The sequence below is a fragment of the Pteropus alecto genome, unplaced genomic scaffold (genome assembly GCF_000325575.1).
Source record: "Pteropus alecto unplaced genomic scaffold, ASM32557v1 scaffold97, whole genome shotgun sequence".
Classification (NCBI taxonomy): domain Eukaryota; kingdom Metazoa; phylum Chordata; class Mammalia; order Chiroptera; family Pteropodidae; genus Pteropus; species Pteropus alecto.
Window position 1 is genome coordinate 4,213,351 of NW_006439713.1, and position 10,459 is coordinate 4,223,809.

Consider the following 10,459-nt stretch of genomic DNA (forward strand, 5'->3'; position numbering starts at 1 on the left):
CTTTGGCTGAACACTATGCACCAACACATTTAATCCCCTGGCAGTGCTGTGAGCAGGCAGCGCTGTTTCCCTCTCGTCAATGGGGAAGGCAGGGTCAGAATGACTGACCAGCTTGGCCCTGAGCTCTGGTCCCACAGCGAAGTTCATACTTTCCAAGCCCACCAAAATGCCTCTCATCAAGGATCACTGAAAGAGTTACAAGGAAGTCATAAAGATGCAAGAATCTGGGTGTGTCTAAGTCTGTCTCTGAACTCACTCTTCTAACTCAACCATCCTCAACCATCCTCAACGGGACATAAAGCTCCTAAATCGGAAATTAATTCCTAAAAAACATTTCAGTTTAGGATAATGGGAACGTAACTCTCCGCAAAAGTTAGCCTAGCAGAGAAATTCTGATTACAGCATATAACAATATTGTTATATATTCCCTTAACTGAAAAAAAAATTTTTTTAAAGGAGACAAAGTAAAACGAGGGTAAAAACCAAGAGCAGTTAAGTCATTTCTGCCTTGGGCAAGAAAAAAGAACATGAAGGATTACAAACCTGGGTCGTGCATTAAACAACTCCAAAGGCATGTCAGAGGCGGGAGCAGCTGAGGTACGTGGTAAAGGGGCTAGAAGGATGTGGTTTCTCGTGAAATTATTGGGGGGGGGGGGAGGACACTAACACAACCCTGAGGTAAGCACTGGAGAGAAGGTGAAGAACTAAGAACTGAGTGGGATAAATAAATACTGCCCCAATTTTTTGCTACCTCGAGCATCCAGTTATTTTGCTTCTTTGGGATGATATCTGGGCTCAAGTTAAACAAAATTAGGGCACTGAGTGTATGGATATACCAATAATTAATTACAAAAAAAACAGAGGGAAATATCTCAAACGCATGTCATCCATAACAATGCGTAATGCACTAACAAATACCTTTTCTAAAACTGCAGGAGACACTGAAAATTTCTAGGGTAAGTTAGTTCAATAAGTATAAAGTACAGAATAACCCTGTCACTGATTCGAAATACATCAACTACCACTGATACTCTATTTCGTGTGCTATCCTTTGTCTTCCTTCAGTTGAGTGTGAAAACAAGAATTTGCACAAGTTTATTTCAGCCTTCGAGTCGAGTCTATCAACATTATCTACATGTATTCTCTTGAATTCTGAGTTCCTCAAATATGAATTCTCAGACCACAGAACTTTGCAGAAACCCAGCTCCCACTGCTGGAGAGTGACCACTAAACAGGTATCAGAAACAGCCCAACTGTATGCAGACTAAGGTCCAGAAGGCACATTCTAAGACAGCTGGTCTAAAGTCAACATTAAGAAATTTTTTAGTTATATGTGGAGTTAAGCAGACTTTTAAAAACTGGCTGCCTCTCGCCCACTTCTCTGCAGAGTTTTAGGCCCCCATTCCCAAGAGCCCGAGAACTGAGCTTGAAGCCCTCAGTTACTACCGCTTCCCAGTAATCACTGCATATGAGGTGTCTTTTCTTTAATGAACACATATTTCCTTCAATCCACTTAATCCCCATTAATAATTATGGAAGATTAAGTAGAACTACTATCCCCATTTTACAGGGGAGGAAACTAAGGCCCAGAAGTAAAGTCAAGTCTCCCCAAGTCACACATGGCTAATGAAAGAGAGACATAAATCAAATCCAACCAAAGTGACTTTAAACCTGCTGCTCTCAGGCCTGAATCTACCCCTCCCCATCCTTCTACCCGGCTCAAAAAAACGAAGAGACCATGCAGGGCAGGAATTAATCCATTTCTTGTATTCTCAGTCCTGGTTAATTGGTGTCACCATCACACCAATCTCCCAAACTAAAATCCTGACCATCTCGGACCTCTTTCCTATTGCTCAGCCCAAATCCAATTCACAAGTTCTTGTGCTGGATTTCACCTCAGAAAAGCCTTTCAAACTGGCCTCATTACTCCATTTCTCCTGTTCCTATCTTGGTCAGGGCCTTCCTTGTTCTGTTTACACACCCATTACGGGCCATTCTCATCAGAACTATATGCCTTAAAAACAAATCTTGTCACCATTCCTACCCAACTGTGTGCGAGTCTGCTGTTCACAAGCTAGAAATGAACAATGCTAGTATTCTCTCCATTTAAAATTTAAAACCTCCAGTTTTTCTCCCATCATTTATCTGATATAAATGACTGTTTTCTGATTACAAAATTACATGCTCATTACTTAAAAGAATTAGAAGAAACTAGGAATAAAGAACTAAAAGTTACGCAAAATTCCACCACCCTCAAATAATGAATCTGCTTGTTTTTATAATTTTTCATCTTTACATCAACAGTTTACATTTACACCATTTAAAATAACTGTATAGTACTCCACTGCACAGATATGTTTATTTTAAGCAAATACCTACTGGAAGATATTCGGGTTGTTTCCCAATTTTCACTACCATAAATTTTGAACCTTTGGAGCCTGCTTTTACTAACCTGTTAATTGGAATTAAGAGCAAAGTAATATGAACAGAACACCAAGATTTTTCAATCTCTTCTGTTAATGTGCTTCCTTAAGATACTTTTATATCACCTACACATAATGTACTCAAACTTCCTATTATTCAAATCAATTCTAGTTCAAAAGAGGAATTAAAAAGGAGTGGCCCAGTGACCTCTACGTTCTCTGAGAATCAAACAAGGTTGAGATCCAATGCTTAGTGTTACCCCTGATTACATCTCCCTCCCTCACCTGAACACCTGGGGTGCTCTCACTCATGCATGTATTCTGCAAACAAAGCAGTATCTGTCAATCAGAAGACATTTAGGAACAATATGTTCAATAGTCTGCAAACCCTTCTCATAACTAGTGTCTAAGAAATGCACTGGAAAGCCACTCTGCTCTCTCTCTTCTGACAGCACTGATTTTTCTAAATAGGATGGTCTGAAGTGTATATAATATATGTATGCATATATGTAATTTTATTTATAAAATATACATTATATATAATTTATATAAATGCATGCACACATATACTTAGTTGGTAATAAGTACTTTTATACATATATAATTATATGTAATTTTATAAACCACTGCTTTTAATTATCCTTGCATTTCAAAAATACAGAAAAATAACAAGGAAGGCCCAGAATTAATCAAAAACACACACTACTATTAACAGTTTACATTTTCCTCCAACAAGCCTATTACTAAGAGTCGTAAAGTGAGTTAGTTTTACTTGTTTTCCCTGCTACACTCTTGTGGAACTTACAGAAAAAATGCTACCTCCTCAAAAATTCTTAAAATATGTGGTCATATATTTCAGAGTACCAGTTATCCTCCAAAAATCCCATGCCTTTTTCTCACTCGTAGTAACCCCACCTCTGCTGTTACCTCTAGCTCCCGGCTCTTCCATTCATTTCTCTATTTATCTTTCCCTCCAAAAGTACTTCAAAGGTTTACTTTGAACTAAGTATCCTGGACTCTCTTGTCCTACCCTAACCTCCCACTCAATATCTAGACCAGCAAGCTGCTGGATGTCACTTACAGTGACACATTACTACCACAACTCACTATGCCTAATGCATCCTCACCCCTTCCCAACACAACCAGCCCCATTTCTACTCCTGCCACCACCTTTCTTTCAGTGACTTCACTAGCAACAGGTGACTTCCTCTAAATGGTTTTACTAAATCCTATCAATTTTCAAAATGCCTCGTGCCTTTGCATTCCTCTCCATGCCCACTGCAATCACATTGATCCAGGTCCTTATTTCACACCTGGTATTACAGATGCCCCCAGACCCGAGCATCTCCTAGCCTGATAATACGTCAGAAACACTAAGGGAGGTTCCCCAAACTAGACTTCTGACTCCACTCCGAAAGGTCCTTATTCAGGAAGCCTGGAGAAAGACCCAAAAACCTGTTGGGTTTTTGGATTATTTTCTTTCTTAAACAAGAACTTCCAGGTGATTCCCGAGCACTGTCAGGTTTGGGAACTACTGTACTTAAAAGCAGCTTGTCCTAATTTATCCTGCATGTGGCTGACACATGTCTTCCTGAAGCACATGACTTTCAAACAAAATTTAACCCCTCTGTACTTAGGAACATTCGATCAAATCTTACTGTCTTGAACACAGAGCTCAGCATGATATTCTTTAAAATGCCATTTAACCTCCTTTACCAACGCTCAAATCATTTCCCCTATCTAAAACCTGCCCCTTGGACGTGGTTCCATAGTGTAGCGGTTAGCAGGTATGCTTTACACACAGAAGGTCCTGGGTTCGCGCCCCAGTGGAGCCATGGACCATGGTCTACAGCCAAGCCACCCTGAACAAGCCCGATGTCTGATCTCGGCAGCTAAGCAGAGTCGGGCCTGGTTAGTAGTTGGATGGGAGACCACCTAGGAAGACAAAGTGCTGTAGGCATAAATAATCATAATAAAAAATAAAATCTGCCCCTTTTTTTACCTCAATCTTTCTATCCATCCTTCAAATCCACCTCTATTCCCCTTCAGCTTAGAGCCATCCCAGCCTCTCCTCTGAACTTGCACTGTTAATTATATGTTACATTCTTACCCCAGTGACATTATCTACCGCTTGGTGAGCTCATATTTCTATCATACCATAGCAGATGTTCAATGAACACATTGATATAGTAGAATTACATAGAAAACAGATTTTTTTTTTGCCAAAAAAAAGTGAGTGATAAAGCAGTATACAGACACCAAATGATTATATTTGTTTTTTAAAAGGAGAGGAAAACAGTTGCATGAGGGAAAAAAACAGGTTATACATTAAATGTAAATAGTAGTTATCTCCAGGCAGAACAACCACAGTAAATTATTATTCATTATCTTCTGTATTTTCCAAATTTTCTAAAATGAATGTGCATTTTACAATGAAACAAAACCTTAAACCTGGAATCTTAAACCTGAAACTCTTGACCTAGAATTTTCTTATCAATGAAAATTATGTAAAAATGACTGACATAAATAGGGTATGTAGTCACACTGTCACAATCCTAATATACAAGATTTTTTTTAATGTCAACATTTTCCCAACCTATACTTCAAACTCCACTGGCCTCACCAGACTGGATGTTCAACTTCTGGGTCCTTGCTCACAGACCTGCAAATCAATTGTATACGCGGGCATGCTATTTCTCTAGTTGTCTAAGTGGGGTTTTGTTTGTTTACTTATTTTACTTTGCCCTTTCGATCAAAACTACAAACCTTAACGTAGTATTACTGCTCTCTTATTTCCATGTAAGAACAGACCAGGAGACATACAATAAGTGAGAAAATTGGAATTAATATTAAAATAAATCTTAGGAATCAAAGTCTGAAAGACCTTTAAAGCACCATCTTAAGTACCCTGTCCTTCGTAAGCAAAATAAAATCCTGAATACAGTGAAAATCTACCCATCTCAAAAAATAATTCTCATGATTATATCAATAATTTGCAAGACTTAGTCACAAACTATATGTTAAATTCCTCTAGACTAACTTAAGTTCATGATGTTTTTTCTACACTGAACAGAAAATAGCTATTCACAGCCTACAAAACACTCTTCATATGCACAGACTTATTCCTCGGCTTCTCCTTCAACTGAACACCAAGACACTCAATCTATCTTCTCGAATCTAATTAGCCAGTCTTCATCCATCTTTCTTGCTCCAATCTCATGCTGTTTCTCGATTTATGCTCTCCGAACCTGTACCAAGTAAACTCAAACGAGAGCCCTGGCAACAGGAAGCACTGCTCCTACACAGGGTTTTCTCCATGTAGCATGGATTTCATGTTCCATGTGTAGTCTATTTTCCCACATGTCCGCTCTCTTTTAAATATCCATTTCATGATAGAAAATACAAAATTTATATATAAAAGTATCACTAAAATATTAAAAAATTAGAAATAAAATGGTCAACACAAAAAGGTTTGTGGTATTCACATGACAAAACATTATGTAATCATTTAAGTTCTTCTTACAGTAACTGTATTATATGAGAGAGAAAGTCTTATCAGAAAAGAACTAAAAACTCTTCCCCAAAGCACAATCGCAGGAAAGTAAAATAAGTGTACAGAAAAAACTCCGGAAGAAAATATATAAAATTACTAATGATGAGTGTCTTTAGCTAATAAAAATCTGAGTAAAATTTACCTTTCTTCTTTATACCTTTCATTACATTACAACTTGTATAAATAAACACATCTTGTCATCAGGAAAAAAATGGTCCAAGACATTCAGCCTCCATCTTAACATAACGCTGTCATGGAATGTAGCTAAAGGCGACAACTCTGAGAGCACCCTCTAAGTACAGCCAAGTTTTAAAACTCCAATACAGAGTAAATACTCACGATAATAAACCACTAAAGATCTTCGCATTTAAAAATCAAATAATATGTTGCTAGCTCACTATCCACAGGAAGGCCCACAAAAGTGTCCTGCGTGGCTTAACCTGGTATTCAAGGCCCTAAGCCGTCAGGCTCAGGAGTCGGCCCACCCTAGGTTAACTCCTGGCTCCACCACTCACTGGGTGGCCACAAGCAAAGTTCTAAACTCCTTCCTAAGTGACTAACAGTCCTCACCTGTACAGTGAGGGTAATCCCATAAAACTGTTGGATTATCAGTGACCCGGCAGACTACAGCATTTCAATCACTGCGCAGTAAGTAGTGTTACATTTCACACTCTCATTACCTCCACCTTGCCAGTTTTATCTCCTACTATCCACTTTCCCCAAATCTACACTCCAGGCACAAAAAACGAAGCCCATTCCCCAAATGCCACTTTTTGCTCAGGCTATATTCCATGAGGCTTCCTTATTCATCTCTGCCTGTCAACACCATGCTACAAGCCCAAGACCAATGCTTTCTCCCCCAGAAAGTGTCCCACCAGCACCCCCTATGGACATCATCCCCTCCTCGTCCCCGCCACAGCAATATTTATTTATATACCATAATTGCGGCCCTACCCCGACTCTGCCTCGAACTGTAGGTAACACTGTATGCATGTCAGCCTCTGCCCCAGGAAGTATAACAACCTTGTTCATCTCACCCTCCAGAAGACCAGCTTCCTCAACTACAGCCAACTGTCAGTATAGGAGATGAAAAAAGCACAATCATCGAACCAACACACCTCCTAAACCATCTGCTTTTGGTTGGTTTGTTGAAACAACTGAGTTAAAATTTTTAAATATTTAAGATATTAGTATTAAGCATGATTGAGTCATACCTGATGAAATCTAATGATGAAACAAATTAGTGTGCCGTGGTTTAGCTCTACAACTTATTTTAACGCAAAAGGCAAAAAATCAAGTATTTTTGCTAGAGAGAACTGTATAAGCTAAAAACAGTTTAAATAACTATCAACTCCATTTAAATAGCCATAATCAGATGAAACTTGAGCATAGTTTGGGTTTTGTTTGGTTTTTTTTTTCTGTTAAATTACCAAGCCTCTTTACTAAAAAGAATATTTTTTTAATTTGGTTTTACTTATATTAAAAATGTCAGAAAAACCAGATGAGTGAAATACTGATAACTGCCAAAGCAGCACAAGGACAGAGACATGGGGGCTCATTATATTAGTCTTCCTACTTCTGTTTATGTTTACAGTGTTCCATAATTAAGTTTTAAAAAAATAAACTGATTTTTTAAGTATAAGAAATACAATTATTTAAACTATAAGTGAGCTACTTGACAAAAAAGCCAGTTACAAGAGATTTAAGGATTTGATAACATTTTATGACAAGAGAGCTTACAAACATACCTTGACTGAACAAAATCTGCATTTTTATTTTGTTTCTCTTTGGGGAGAAGAGAAAAAGGTTAAAATAGCTTTGGAAACTATTTTCCTTAAAACGCCGTTTTTAAACAGACCACTAACGAAGATTTACCCGTGTAAGCTCTGTTCCATAAAAGTTTCCAGAGCATTCGTGTGTTAACAAATGTGCAGTGTGGTGTGAAAACTCAGGGAGCTGGGGTGAAACTCTCTTCAGGATGCCATCAGCTAGCTCTGCAGAATCAATAACGAGCAAACTGCCTCGTGCCAAAGTCCACGAGAGGGACAGATCCCACTACTAGTTCCAACGGCTTATATTATCCAGTCACTCTTAGGGGAAAAAAATGAACATTTTAACAATTTACCCCAAAATTGTCTTTTGCTACCCAAAGTCATATTTGATTTTTCTCTTCCTACTTTTTCATATTAGACAGAATACCACATTTTCTTGTGGTAACTAATACAGATGAATTATACAATAACACTGAAATTTTCATATTTAGAGCTAGCAGGTCTTCAATTCCATCTCATTCGAATCAATCCCTTAGCAAATTAGAAACTGAGATCTAGAAGTGATGTGCTTTACTTACAAGAAATGTGAAAGCAAAATAAGCACTGAAAAAATTTGATTATCAAACCAAGGGAAAAAGCAAAATATTGAATGGCTATTTTAATTGAGCATTCAAACTCCATTGCTGTACAGAATTATGTGCAAATATAAAATATGTGTATAACAAGAACATAAGCATACTTATCTTTAAATGAAAATGTCCAGAAAAATAACTGCAAACCTTTAACAGCAATATCTCTGGTTAGGACAATCGGAGCTGAGAAGACAGTGGTGTTGGGAGTGGGGAGAAAGCTAAACAGGGACAACGACACATCTTTCTGTGTACGCTTCAAAGTACCATTTATGCCTATTGAAACAACTGAAAAATAATTTTAAACAACTGCGCACACACAAATAATATCCTAAAAGTCAGATGATGTCATGACATGAAAAGAGTTTCAAATTCATCATTCCCGTCTTCAACAAATAAGAGTACTAGAGACAGAGAGGAGGATTTCCTGTCACTACGCCTGCCCTCCAGGAACCCACAGTCCAACACGGGAAACAGACAAAATCCCACTCTACAACTACAAACCGTGCTAATGGTTATGAGGGAGAGCACAGATTGCTACGAGAATATAACGAGAACACATTTAGATTTGAGGAATGGGTAGTACTGGAAACAATCTTTCCTAGAATTTGACAGGTGAGGCCTGAATTGGTAGTCTTTATATCTGTAAGCCTTCTTAAGCTCCCAATTATTTTAATTTCTAGATCTACATAAAGAGAGGTCGTGAGAAAATTCAAAACTTCTAAGAAAGTGATAGAAGGTTGAGGATCTGGAAGTCCCGAGGATCATCAGCCAAGACAGTGAAGACTAAAGGAACAATGAATAAACACTTCCAAATAATGAAGCAGGTCTCACAAAAATGGAATGAACTGACTTACTCTCTATAGCTCGAAGACAAGAATAAAACCAAGAAGAAACAGAATGTTACAGGAGAACAGGTGAAGAATGAACAGAACAACGAAGGCATCCAATGGGATGGCTACTTATGAGTGGCAGCCCTCAGTCACCGCATGTTGCTGCACAGCTTGAGACCCACAGCATCTGCCTTGGCCGTGACTCCAACACTAAGCGGGAAGCAGGGTTCAATTACCCCAGACCTGACCCTCGCCCAAAGGCCCACATCACTATGACATTATTTTAAAATCTGCCCACTCCATGAAATACAATCTGGGGTATAGCTAGCATTTTAGAAGAAAATTGTCCCCTCTGCTGAGGCTATCATTTGCCCTGGTTCTCTGGGGACAATTCCCCAACATGATGGAGAGAAGTGAAGTCCAAGAAAAGCATGGCGGTCCTGCCGAGATGTGAAGGTAAAGATAAAGAGTTCAAGCAGCTGAAGCAGCAGTAATCTTTGTGGGACAGGCGACAGAGAAAGAGGAGCTACACAGAAGGGGGTCTCCAGAAGTCTACGTAGGGGATCTAAGAGGACCAGAATGCACAAGGGCAGGGTGAGACTACACAAAGCTTAGCAGAGTGCCTGCTAAGAGGTTGGGAGCAGAAACAGAAGTGACAGCAGGCCTGGGAGAATGCGTAGTCTCCACCCAGACACAGTGGAGAGATCTTGTTAACAGCTTATGAAGGTTAATGTAATGTGTCAGCCTGACTGGGCCCTGGGTCCCCCCACATTTGGCCGAGTATTATTCTGAGTGTGTCTGTGAGGGTGTTCCTGGATGAGATGAGCGTATGAATTGGTAGACCGAGTGCCCTCCCCAATGTGGGTGGGCCATATCTAGTCAGTTAAGGACCTGAATAGAATAAAAGCACTGGGACTTTTTATTACTCTCACAAGTGAGAGAGAACTACTCCTGCCTGACTGCATTCAGCTGGGGCATAGATATTTATTCCTGCTTTAAACTCAAACTCTTGTGGTTCTCAGGGCTTTGGACTCAACTAGAACTGCCCCATCAACTCTCCTGAGTTTCCGATTTGCCAACTGCAGATCTTGGAACTTCTCAGCCTCCATAATTATGTGAGCCAAATCCTTGTAATATACCATATTTCTCCTATTTGGTCTATTTTTCTGGACAACTCTGATTAATATACACCTCAATATTCCTTCACCCCTTTCAAGACTAAGAACCATACCCATGAGCACAGCCAACT